Genomic DNA, 14,189 nt, shown 5'->3' on the forward strand with positions numbered 1-14,189 from the left:
ACTAGCTGACTTTAAGTAAAACATACATGAAAACAAATTAAAATAAAAGGTATGGAAACGTTTCTTTTAGGTTTAAGACTAGATAAAGGGTTTAGTGAGTTCCCAGGGAAGCAAAATATTTAAAAGCTGTATTATTTTTCATGAACTTCACTTTATTTATTTTTTGTTTTGTTTTGCTTTTTATGCATTTTATTTTGACTCATAAATTAAGATCAAAAACATGAAAGCTTGCTTCCGCCATTGATAAAAACCTTTTTAAAAATACATTATTTATTTGTGTCTATAACTCAAAATTTCATGTTATTATCTCAAAAGTTGGGCTTTTCTCCATTTCATTTTAAGTTAGTTAGACAAAACTTTGGATGGGTGGTTAAGAAAAGAAGAAGCTGTTTTTATTTGATTTGATTTTTTCAGAAACAAGTTTGCAAAATAATTGCATGTTTATGTCCTCATGTTCTTTTTCTCTTACTATCTCATATACCATTTCTTACTTTATTTGTATTGAATTTACTAATTTTACCATTAGGACCACCCCACCTACTAATCCCACTTTTCCCCTTGAAGAGAGATTCCCGTTTTCTACGCACAAGGGATATGAAGCACATCTTATCAAGGGCTAAATATAGCTCGATTGCATCTCAAGTGTTCCAGACAAGTAAATAAAAACAGCTCTGTGTCACGTGAACCATAAGATTTTTTTAAAATGCTGTTCCTAAGTGAAAAACAATGTTGCCACACAACAGAAAGTATTGTTTCTACAAAATGGAAGAACAGCCCAAATAGTCTTTCTAAAAAGACTTTGAACTTAGATCAGCAAACCTGGGTTTGCAGCATAGATTTATTAATTACTTCACTGTAGTTGTCACATGCTGAGCCATCCAATGAGACAAATTAGACCTTTTGTGGGTCGCGTCTGTCCCCTGGGCCCTTTGTTTGACACCCCTGTTACCCTACCTCCCATAAATCACGTTGTTCTATAAGTAGCTTATATACGCTGCGCTTTCCATGTCCAGTGAAGTTTTCATAACTGACCCCTTATTTCTTGTAGGTCCCTCCTGAGAACTGTCAACAACAACAAAAAACGTTAGTACCCAGGGATGAAAATGTTGTGTATCAAAAAGAAACCTAACGGGCAGATGATATAGGTAGATATTTCCTCTGTTTTTATAGGTAGTAGCAGCACAGGATTTCATTGTAACATTGAAATGTTTACTTTAAAGTTTGAAGGTAGCTCAATCAAATGTAAGATGTCATTCTCACAAAAAAACAATAATATGCTTTACTATTTTTTCCAATTTTTTTCTAAAATAGCACATTTGGAAATTCGTGCATGGTGGTCTGATATATTTGTTAAGCAATATATAACAAAAATGCGATTGTTTGGTGTTCTTGCATTCCCAATAACACTAACACACACACACACACACCTATCTATCTATCTATCACAATCACACCACCACCAGGTTGAGTCCAGCACTTCTACAATAAAAGACTGCATTTTTTTCAACCCCTATAATGTCATGCCTGAACAGTGGTGGCTTTAAGTGATGTATCAACTCAAACATGCATCCACAGTCTATGTTATATAAGTACGATCATCGGTGGTGACGGTTGGCGCCGCTTTGGAAGCAGAAACAGTTGACTTGAAATCCTTTAGTGTCTCCTTGTGGCGGGACTCTTATACTGCACTGTAAAATGTAGAGCAATGTCAAGTGTATGCTAGAAAGTGATACATTAACATTTCTGGGGTCACCATGAAGAGCTCACTTCCTTTCTTGCTCAGAGTGTAAAATGTGGTACTTAATGGATTGAAAAGAAAAAAGATGACACCCTTGTAGTTCACACAAGTGGCGATGAGTTATAATTTGTAAGGTTTGAGCCATCATAAATCTTAAAACAGGAAAGTATATTATTTATACTATTTATACACACACACACACACACACACACACACACACACACACACACACACACACACACACCATATATTAAGTCAAAGCTAATATAGCTGCTCATATATAGGTAATTTGAAGAACTACCTACACCAATGAGTAGACTTCCCAGAATGGAAACAGCACTCTTTGTGAGGTTGGAGAAAACACTCAAGTTGTTAAGAACTCTGACTGAGAAGAATCCGCCTGTGTACAGCAGCAGGCTGCCTTCCTAGAATTTGGATATCCCCCGTGCGCTCGTCTCTGCATTATGTGCATTACCTCTCTTGGAAAATTAAAACCGCAGCAGCTTTTTATAGTTTTCTTCATTCACTATCAACTTACACCAAAAGTCTACTCTGAAGAAGATTATTCAAAACATGCAACACAGTCACCAATCCCAGCAAATCCACCCCTAAGTCAGACTGTACAATACAGAAAATAAAAGAGCTACAGCTCAGACTCTACAGGCTTCAGTTAGCATGTTAAATGTGAAAGTTCAGTTAGAAAAAGACTGAACAAAAACGGCCTGAGTTTAGCAATTAACCAAAGTGACAAACATTGCTCTAAATAATACTCCCCTAATCCAAGTAGTCACCCAAACCTGGACGTGGATTTAGAGGCCTGAGGGCCATCTCACACATTTATTCAGAAAAAAACAAGTTTCAATTAAAATTAAAAAAATCAAAATCTTGTGGACGTATGCCTTTTACATGTTGGTAAAATGTTTAGGATGAGATGGAGATATAACACTCATGCACCCTGAAAATTATGAAGGTCTAAACATGTATCAAAGGGACTCACTGAACATCAGTGGATTTCTATGGGGCAAACGTACTTAAACTAGCCACTGTGACCATTGAGGCAGAGCAGAATGAATGATACTGACGGGAACTATGAGAGTTTGTAGTTAAATTCCTGCTCTTACAGGATCAGGGAGTGTCTGTTTAAAGATTATTAACATACACTGTAAAATGTAATTAGTTCCCAGAACTCAAAAAAATTGAGGAAACTCATTGCCTCAAAAAAAATTGAGTAAAGCTCATCTTAAAATGACTAAATTAGGACAACTTATTTATTTTGAGTACTCTGTACAAGCTCATTTGTTCCCAGAACTCAAAAAAACTGGATCAAGTTTACGTAAGATGACCAAGTTAGGGCAACTTACTCATTTTGAGTACACCGTACAGCCTTGTTAGTTCCCAGAACTCGTTGCCTCAAAAAAACTAAGTAAAGCTTACTTAAGATGACTAATATTGCAAGTCTGCAGTATTAAGAATAACTTGATATTTCTGACTGTACAGTGCTAATTGTTTACTTACTGACAAACATTTCAAGTTCAACTAAATGAAAAAACAATTTGTGGTAACCTGAATATGATTAAAAATAATTAACAACACTTTTTGTAAGGATGTTAAAATCAGACCAACTTTTATTTTCAAACACAACAAAGTATAACAGCCAACATACTGGACACTGTTCTGCTGAACAACAAACAATTATATTGCCATCACTGTTATAATCTTACAATGAAACAAAGTCGCAGATGTAGTTATTCTAAAAATAAGTTTAGGCCTACCACAACTTTGTTTTGTACTTACATTACTTATATAATCAAAATAAAAATATTTGTTGTGCAAAATGATTTGGGCACAAAACAAATTTTGCTGTTAGAAAATTTGCAGACTTCACTATATTCAGTGTAGACCCTCTAAACTAAGTTTGGGGGATGTGATCTTTCAAGAAATGCAGACCAAACTGTTGTTGTTTGTTTACTTACACAGCATGTCTTGTAGAATTAACTGGAGTCACCAGCAACAGCCTAGTGCAGTCATATCTCACGTCTAATAACAGAAGACAGGAAAAGATCAGTAAAGAAACAACTTCCCCAAACCAAAAAACAAATAAAACAATAAGTAAAACAGGCTGATCTAAAGTATGCTTAAAGTTCAGCCTGAATAATATAAATGTCACTGACAGTTGCTAATATATTGGAAAACCAAAATACTTACCACTGAGTTGATGTCTTTCTGTCCAACAGCAGGAGTGCTGGTCCCGAGCCTCAAAGACAGTATGAAGCAAGCAGAGGGAGAAAAAACAGAACATTTTTCAGAAACCGATTTGATCCTTAATGGCTGTGCAATCATTGTAACATAGAGTTTGCTTATGTTGTTAAATAAAGGCTAGATTTGACATTAATAGATGCCACAGATGTTCAAGGTGCCACAAAGCATGAAAAAATGGACATCTCGGAAAACGTCGGGGCATTTTTGCAAATATGTGATGTCTTGATAAATCGAGCAGATATTTGAACTTTCGACAGCTACATTCTCGCCTGAAAATATCTTAAAAGTTGATTTTGTGACCCAGAAAAAGTACTAAGTTTTTTAGCCGCGCTCCTCCGCGCTTACAAGTACGCACAGGCTCCGACAACCGTGGCCGACATATGCGATCCTCCTTTCCCCTAGATTACCCTTTCTGGGTCACAAAATAACCTTTTAAGATATTTTCAGCGGAGAATGTAGCTGTGTAATGCTCAAATATCTACTTAATTTATCAAAATATCACATATTTGCAAAAGTGCTTCCACGTTTTCGGAGAGCTCTGTTACCCAGCTGACCGGGAGGTCAAGGCTTGATAAGAGTCCGCGAGCACAGCTAACTCTTGGCTTATTGTTTTCACACCCCCGAAGAATTTTGTCTGGGCTCTTATCTCACTTTTTTATTTCAAACAATCAACAGAAAATTTCACAGACATATTTTTATATAAGGTTTTTAAGGCTGTGGTGTTAATTTTTAAGTAACATGAGCCTAGCCGCAGCAGCAACGCTAGGCTAACACTAACTAGCTAGCACGATTATAAACCTGGTTCTAAACTAAGAGAAGCCACAAAATCAGTTTGAATAAGAGTAAACATTTACTCACCAAGTCAGTGTATCAGGTAAAGATCCACAGCAATGACAACAATAATCCCTTGAGCTGACGCTTTTCTAGGTTTGCTCATAAAAAATGCTGGCACCATGAACATGCGGACTGATCCGTGCTAGGGAGGAGGACGGTAGTGACGTGGCATTTTCAAAACACATCTTTCATCCTTCCACACTGAGAAGAAAAACTTCCATCTTACTTAGTTTTTCTAAGTTAAGACAACTCAAATAAATTGAGTTTATCAGCATTTCTGTAGCGGACAGAACCACCTGCTTTAATTTACCATGATGCTCTGTGTTATGTTGTCATGGCAATATGAAGTCAAATAAATACAAATTCATAAAATGCACATTTGAAGGAGGACAAGAAGACAGGCAACTGGAAGAGCTTTTGAAGCAGGAAAACTTTTCTGGATTACTCTTAATTTAACTGGAAATTTTGCGAATACAAGTCAAGGAGGAAACAAGGAGGCAGGTTGGATTATATTTGAGGACAGGACGCACGAAGGAGAAGCATGAGGAGAGAGGAAACAGCAGAGCGATGGTGCAGAGCTAATCGTGGGTCAAGTCGAAGAAGCAAGCATCAAAACTGTGAGTAAACATAACACATAAAGACTTAAAAATTACTGTGCTGATTAAGGAAACATTAAATTTGGTTAGTTTGGGGTCTGCAGCTTCAGGTTTGTGGGTTCAGTTGGTCTCAAAATTGAGGAAAGACAAAAAAATTTCTTTTGAAAGGTTGTTGGAGGATTTTTACTGTAAGAAATATCTGGGTGTGCAACTGCTTTTATTTAAAAAAAAAGTTGCATTTTATTTAGTCACATTGGAAAGGGAAAATTGGAGGATCGGGACAATAATGTGGCCAGATTTACTGTTTCCTTAATCAGAACAATAATTTTGATCTGAACTAGAAATTTTGAAATGGGTTATTTTCTTTCTTCTCTACTGATCACTGTGTTAAAGGTTGAGTTACTTGTCAGTCTACATTTATGTTAAAGGTAATTTTAAAAAATGCAGTTTATTCGTAATTTTGTAGAAAAAGGCTCCGCACCTGTGAAAAAAAGAAAATGGGTATCCACACCCCCAAAATTCCTGTAGATCAGAGTAGCTAAGCCCTGGTTAACTGCAATTATATAACAGAAGATGAAAAATATTGGAATGATTGAAAGAAACAAAGATTGCTTTAGGGTTTGAAGATTTGACTTTCTTATTGAAAGAGACGAAAACTAATCCATGTGTGACACTGAGAAAAAAACTGAAAGCTTAAAAGATCTGGAGGTCTGACTACTGTTATTCAAATGTGCAAAATTGTTTTAATGACATTAGAAAGAAAAATGGGATGTTTAAAAAGGTAATATATAAAGATGATTTTTATATTACTTGAAAAAATGATGTTGTTTAGCGCTTCTGTACTTAGAAAAATGCTGGGTCACTAGTAAGCTGAGATTTAATGTGATAAACTGAGGAAAGGTAATATAATCTACACACTCGCTATTATTGTTGCAATCCATACACCAGTTAATATTTAATCAATCGTCATTCATAATTGGTGATCTATGCAAGTTTTAAGGAATAATATTTGAATTGAGGTTGAATGATGCTCTGCCTCTGTGGTTTTATTTTGTTGTATTTATCCGCGACACCTTAAAGGCCGGTCCGTGAAAATATTGTCGGGCATAAACCGGTCCGTGGCGCAAAAAAGGTTGAGGACCACTGACTTAATGCATGTTTCCTAATTATATACGTATGAGCCACTAATAGGAGAAAATGAGCACGCAATAAAGTGGACTTGTTAGGGAGAGATTGCCACCAGAGTTAAAACACTCCAACTCAATTTTGATGACAGAAACAGCTAAAAAATGAGCGTTTTGTTGAAACTGATGACAAAATCCTGATCAGATACAGACAGACACATGCATACAACACACACTACTGCTCAAAAGTTTGTGGTCAGTTTCAAACAGTTGTCTTTTAATTAATAATTTACATTTACTTTTAACATAATATTACATGAAAATTATCAGAAATGTTTTCACAGATGTGTGTTTAATGAATCATTTATGTTAAATCACCCATGATGCATTAGGAAATGTCTACACACTTATACATGGGCCCATTTTTAGTAACCATCACTGCTGTGTGGACAGATCACATGGTTATAAACAGGTGAAAATTGACATCAAACTTTTGAGCTGTAGTGTAGATTGCAATGATAGTGTATAGTTATCTATTACAGAAGAATATATAGAAGTATGAGGACAGGGAGACACTGTAAAAAAGTTATGAGCTGTCTTGCTGCAGAGAAAGTGGAGTCTGTCATCCTTGAAAAGCTCCCAAGATAGGCAGCTGGCAGGTTGAATGATGCTCTGCCTCTGTGGTCAAGTACAGACATAGGCCTTAAGCAACCATGAGCCACTGATAAGTGTGAGAAATTAGTGCACTTAATGCAGCGGTCCCCAACCCCCGGGCCTCGGACCGGTACCGGTCCATGAGTCTTTTGGTACCGGGCCGCGAGAGTTGAGGCTCAGGTGTGAAATGTATGGTTTTCAGGGTTTTTATCGGTTTTCAGCGTTATTTTGTTATCGTTTTTATCGTTAACTCGGTGTCCCTGGGTCTTTTCAAGTGTGTTATGAATAAATCTTCTTTTTTTCGGTACCGGTACTAGTTTTATTTTGTTGTATTTATCCGCGACACCTTAAAGGCCGGTCTGTGAAAATATTGTCGGGCATAAACCGGTCCGTGGCGCAAAAAAGGTTGAGGACCGCTGACTTAATGCATGTTTCCTAATTATATACGTATGAGCCACTAATAGGAGAAAATGAGCACGCAATAAAGTGGACTTGTTAGGGAGAGATTGCCATCAGAGTTAAAACACTCCAACTCAATTTTGATGATAGAAACAGCTAAAAAAAATGAGCGTTTTGTTGACACTGATGACAAAATCCTGATCAGATACAGACAGACACATGCATACAACACACACTACTGCTCAAAAGTTTGTGGTCAGTTTCAAACAGTTGTCTTTTAATTAATAATTTACATTTACTTTTAACATAATATTACATGAAAATTATCAGAAATGTTTTCACAGATGTGTGTTTAATGAATCATTTATGTTAAATCACCCATGATGCATTAGGAAATGTCTACACACTTATACATGGGCCCATTTTTAGTAACCATCACTGCTGTGTGGACAGATCACATGGTTATAAACAGGTGAAAATTGACATCAAACTTTTGAGCTGTAGTGTAGATTGCAATGATAGTGTATAGTTATCTATTACAGAAGAATATATAGAAGTCTGAGGACAGGGAGACACTGTAAAAAAGTTATGAGCTGTCTTGCTGCAGAGAAAGTGGAGTCTGTCATCCTTGAAAAGCTCCCAAGATGGCAGCTGGCAGGTTGAATGATGCTCTGCCTCTGTGGTCAAGTACAGACATAGGCCTTAAGCAACCATGAGCCACTGATAAGTGTGAGAAATTAGTGCACTTAATGCAGCGGTCCCCAACCCCCGGGCCTCGGACCGGTACCGGTCCGTGAGTCGTTTGGTACCGGGCCGCGAGAGTTGAGGCTCAGGTGTGAAATGTATGGTTTTCAGGGTTTTTATCGGTTTTCAGCGTTATTTTGTTATCGTTTTTATCGTTAACTCGGTGTCCCTGGGTCTTTTCAAGTGTGTTATGAATAAATCTTCTTTTTTTCGGTACCGGTACTAGTTTTATTTTGTTGTATTTATCCGCGACACCTTAAAGGCCGGTCTGTGAAAATATTGTCGGGCATAAACCGGTCCGTGGCGCAAAAAAGGTTGAGGACTACTGACTTAATGCATGTTTCCTAATTATATACGTATGAGCCACTAAAAGGAGAAAATGAGCACGCAATAAAGTGGACTTGTTAAGGAGAGATTGCCATCAGAGTTAAAACACTCCAACTCAATTTTGATGACAGAAACAGCTAAAAAATGAGCGTTTTGTTGACACTGATGACAAAATCCTGGTCAGATACAGACAGACACATGCATACAACACACACTACTGCTCAAAAGTTTGTGGTCAGTTTCAAACAGTTGTCTTTTAATTAATAATTTACATTTACTTTTAACATAATATTACATGAAAATTATCAGAAATGTTTTCACAGATGTGTGTTTAATGAATCATTTATGTTAAATCACCCATGATGCATTAGGAAATGTCTACACACTTATACATGGGCCCATTTTTAGTAACCATCACTGCTGTGTGGACAGATCACATGGTTATAAACCAGGTGAAAATTGACTTCAAACTTTTGAGCTGTAGTGTAGATTGCAATGATAGCGTATAGTTATCTATTACAGAAGAATATATAGAAGTATGAGGACAGGGAGACACTGTAAAAAAGTTATGAGCTGTCTTGCTGCAGAGAAAGTGGAGTCTGTCATCCTTGAAAAGCTCCCAAGATAGGCAGCTGGCAGGTTGAATGATGCTCTGCCTCTGTGGTCAAGTACAGACATAGGCCTTAAGCAACCATGAGCCACTGATAAGCGTGACAGATTAGGAAACATGCATACAGTTCATTAGTTAGACTCCTATGAGCCACTAATAGGAGAAAATGAGCACGCAATAAAGTGGACTTGTTAGGGAGAGATTGCCATCAGAGTTAAAACACTCCAACTCAATTTTGATGATAGAAACAGCTAAAAAAAATGAGCGTTTTGTTGACACTGATGACAAAATCCTGATCAGATACAGACAGACACATGCATACAACACACACTACTGCTCAAAAGTTTGTGGTCAGTTTCAAACAGTTGTCTTTTAATTAATAATTTACATTTACTTTAACATAATATTACATGAAAATTATCAGAAATGTTTTCACAGATGTTTGTTTAATGAATCATTTATGTTAAATCACCCATGATGCATTAGGAAATGTCTACACACTTATACATGGGCCCATTTTTAGTAACCATCACTGCTGTGTGGACAGATCACATGGTTATAAACAGGTGAAAATTGACATCAAACTTTTGAGCTGTAGTGTAGATTGCAATGATAGTGTATAGTTATCTATTACAGAAGAATATATAGAAGTCTGAGGACAGGGAGACACTGTAAAAAAGTTATGAGCTGTCTTGCTGCAGAGAAAGTGGAGTCTGTCATCCTTGAAAAGCTCCCAAGATAGGCAGCTGGCAGGTTGAATGATGCTCTGCCTCTGTGGTCAAGTACAGACATAGGCCTTAAGCAACCATGAGCCACTGATAAGTGTGAGAAATTAGTGCACTTAATGCAGCGGTCCCCAACCCCCGGGCCTCGGACCGATACCGGTCCGTGAGTCGTTTGGTACCGGGCCGCGAGAGATGAGGCTCAGGTGTGAAATGTATGGTTTTCAGGGTTTTTATCGGTTTTCAGCGTTATTTTGTTATCGTTTTTATCGTTAACTCGGTGTCCCTGGGTCTTTTCAAGTGTGTTATGAATAAATCTTCTTTTTTTCGGTACCGGTACTAGTTTTATTTTGTTGTATTTATCCGCGACACCTTAAAGGCCGGTCTGTGAAAATATTGTCGGGCATAAACCGGTCCGTGGCGCAAAAAAGGTTGAGGACCGCTGACTTAATGCATGTTTCCTAATTATATACGTATGAGCCACTAATAGGAGAAAATGAGCACGCAATAAAGTGGACTTGTTAGGGAGAGATTGCCATCAGAGTTAAAACACTCCAACTCAATTTTGATGACAGAAACAGCTAAAAAAAATGAGCGTTTTGTTGACACTGATGACAAAATCCTGATCAGATACAGACAGACACATGCATACAACACACACTACTGCTCAAAAGTTTGTGGTCAGTTTCAAACAGTTGTCTTTTAATTAATAATTTACATTTACTTTTAACATAATATTACATGAAAATTATCAGAAATGTTTTCACAGATGTGTGTTTAATGAATCATTTATGTTAAATCACCCATGATGCATTAGGAAATGTCTACACACTTATACATGGGCCCATTTTTAGTAACCATCACTGCTGTGTGGACAGATCACATGGTTATAAACAGGTGAAAATTGACATCAAACTTTTGAGCTGTAGTGTAGATTGCAATGATAGTGTATAGTTATCTATTACAGAAGAATATATAGAAGTCTGAGGACAGGGAGACACTGTAAAAAAGTTATGAGCTGTCTTGCTGCAGAGAAAGTGGAGTCTGTCATCCTTGAAAAGCTCCCAAGATGGCAGCTGGCAGGTTGAATGATGCTCTGCCTCTGTGGTCAAGTACAGACATAGGCCTTAAGCAACCATGAGCCACTGATAAGTGTGAGAAATTAGTGCACTTAATGCAGCGGTCCCCAACCCCCGGGCCTCGGACCGGTACCGGTCCGTGAGTCGTTTGGTACCGGGCCGCGAGAGTTGAGGCTCAGGTGTGAAATGTATGGTTTTCAGGGTTTTTATCGGTTTTCAGCGTTATTTTGTTATCGTTTTTATCGTTAACTCGGTGTCCCTGGGTCTTTTCAAGTGTGTTATGAATAAATCTTCTTTTTTTCGGTACCGGTACTAGTTTTATTTTGTTGTATTTATCCGCGACACCTTAAAGGCCGGTCTGTGAAAATATTGTCGGGCATAAACCGGTCCGTGGCGCAAAAAAGGTTGAGGACCGCTGACTTAATGCATGTTTCCTAATTATATACGTATGAGCCACTAATAGGAGAAGATGAGCACGCAATAAAGTGGACTTGTTAGGGAGAGATTGCCATCAGAGTTAAAACACTCCAACTCAATTTTGATGACAGAAACAGCTAAAAAAAATGAGCGTTTTGTTGACACTGATGACAAAATCCTGGTCAGATACAGACAGACACATGCATACAACACACACTACTGCTCAAAAGTTTGTGGTCAGTTTCAAACAGTTGTCTTTTAATTAATAATTTACATTTACTTTTAACATAATATTACATGAAAATTATCAGAAATGTTTTCACAGATGTGTGTTTAATGAATCATTTATGTTAAATCACCCATGATGCATTAGGAAATGTCTACACACTTATACATGGGCCCATTTTTAGTAACCATCACTGCTGTGTGGACAGATCACATGGTTATAAACCAGGTGAAAATTGACTTCAAACTTTTGAGCTGTAGTGTAGATTGCAATGATAGCGTATAGTTATCTATTACAGAAGAATATATAGAAGTATGAGGACAGGGAGACACTGTAAAAAAGTTATGAGCTGTCTTGCTGCAGAGAAAGTGGAGTCTGTCATCCTTGAAAAGCTCCCAAGATAGGCAGCTGGCAGGTTGAATGATGCTCTGCCTCTGTGGTCAAGTACAGACATAGGCCTTAAGCAACCATGAGCCACTGATAAGTGTGAGAAATTAGTGCACTTAATGCAGCGGTCCCCAACCCCCGGGCCTCGGAAAGGTGCCGGTCCGTGAGTCGTTTGGTACCGGGCCGCGAGAGTTGAGGCTCAGGTGTGAAATGTATGGTTTTCAGGGTTTTTATCGGTTTTCAGCGTTATTTTGTTATCGTTTTTATCGTTAACTCGGTGTCCCTGGGTCTTTTCAAGTGTGTCATAAATAAATCTTCTTTTTTTCCGGTACCGGTACTAGTTTTATTTTGTTGTATTTATCCGCAACACCTTAAAGGCCGGTCCGTGAAAATATTGTCGGGCATAAACCGGTCCGTGGCGCAAAAAAGGTTGAGGACCGCTGACTTAATGCATGTTTCCTAATTATATACGTATGAGCAACTAATAGGAGAAAATGAGCACGCAATAAAGTGGACTTGTTAGGGAGAGATTGCCATCAGAGTTAAAACACTCCAACTCAATTTTGATGATAGAAACAGCTAAAAAATGAGCATCTTGTTGAAACTGATGACAAAATCCTGATCAGATACAGACAGACACATGCATACAACACACACTACTGCTCAAAAGTTTGTGGTCAGTTTCAAACAGTTGTCTTTTAATTAATAATTTACATTTACTTTAACATAATATTACATAAAAATGATCATAAATGTTTTCACAGATGTTTGTTTAATTAATCATTGAAGTTAAATCACCCATGATGCATTAGGAAATGTCTACACACTTATACGTGCGCCAAATTTTAGAAACAATCACTCCTGTGTGGACCGATCACATGGTTATAAACCAGGTGAAAATTGACTTCAAACGTTTGAGCTGTAGTGTGGATTGCAATGATAGTGTATAGTTATGTATTACAGAAGAATATATAGAAGTCTGAGGACAGGGAGACACTGTAAAAAAGTTATGAGCTGTCTTGCTGCAGAGAAAGTGGAGTCTGTCATCCTTGAAAAGCTCCCAAGATAGGCAGCTGGCAGGTTGAATGATGCTCTGCCTCTGTGGTCAAGTACAGACATAGGCCTTAAGCAACCATGAGCCACTGATAAGTGTGAGAAATTAGTGCACTTAATGCAGCGGTCCCCAACCCCCGGGCCTCGGACCGGTACCGGTCCGTGAGTCTTTTGGTACCGGGCCGCGAGAGTTGAGGCTCAGGTGTGAAATGTATGGTTTTCAGGGTTTTTATCGGTTTTCAGCGTTATTTTGTTATCGTTTTTATCGTTAACTCGGTGTCCCTGGGTCTTTTCAAGTGTGTTATGAATAAATCTTCTTTTTTTCGGTACCGGTACTAGTTTTATTTTGTTGTATTTATCCGCGACACCTTAAAGGCCGGTCTGTGAAAATATTGTCGGGCATAAACCGGTCCGTGGCGCAAAAAAGGTTGAGGACCGCTGACTTAATGCATGTTTCCTAATTATATACGTATGAGCCACTAATAGGAGAAAATGAGCACGCAATAAAGTGGACTTGTTAGGGAGAGATTGCCATCAGAGTTAAAACACTCCAACTCAATTTTGATGATAGAAACAGCTAAAAAAAATGAGCGTTTTGTTGACACTGATGACAAAATCCTGATCAGATACAGACAGACACATGCATACAACACACACTACTGCTCAAAAGTTTGTGGTCAGTTTCAAACAGTTGTCTTTTAATTAATAATTTACATTTACTTTAACATAATATTACATGAAAATTATCAGAAATGTTTTCACAGATGTTTGTTTAATGAATCATTTATGTTAAATCACCCATGATGCATTAGGAAATGTCTACACACTTATACATGGGCCCATTTTTAGTAACCATCACTGCTGTGTGGACAGATCACATGGTTATAAACAGGTGAAAATTGACATCAAACTTTTGAGCTGTAGTGTAGATTGCAATGATAGTGTATAGTTATCTATTACAGAAGAATATATAGAAGTCTGAGGACAGGGAGACACTGTAAAAAAGTTATGAGCTGTCTT

At 37.7% G+C, this 14,189-nt stretch overlaps 1 long non-coding RNA gene across 1 annotated transcript; it reads right to left on the bottom strand.

Moving 5' to 3' along the window:
• Positions 1-3,710: 3,710 nt before the first annotated feature.
• LOC146571359 (uncharacterized) lies at positions 3,711-5,105 on the bottom strand. The gene is made up of 3 exons (XR_014893233.1): positions 4,856-5,105; positions 3,944-3,992; positions 3,711-3,775 (listed from the first exon to the last, which is right to left on the bottom strand). It is a non-coding gene; the product is annotated as an uncharacterized LOC146571359 (long non-coding RNA).
• Positions 5,106-14,189: the final 9,084 nt, after the last annotated feature.

The sequence above is a fragment of the Mchenga conophoros genome, linkage group LG7 (genome assembly GCF_057382185.1).
Source record: "Mchenga conophoros isolate Kocher_MC1m ecotype Shallow Benthic linkage group LG7, M_conophoros_male_GT1.1, whole genome shotgun sequence".
In the NCBI taxonomy this organism is placed as follows: Eukaryota; Metazoa; Chordata; class Actinopteri; order Cichliformes; family Cichlidae; genus Mchenga; species Mchenga conophoros.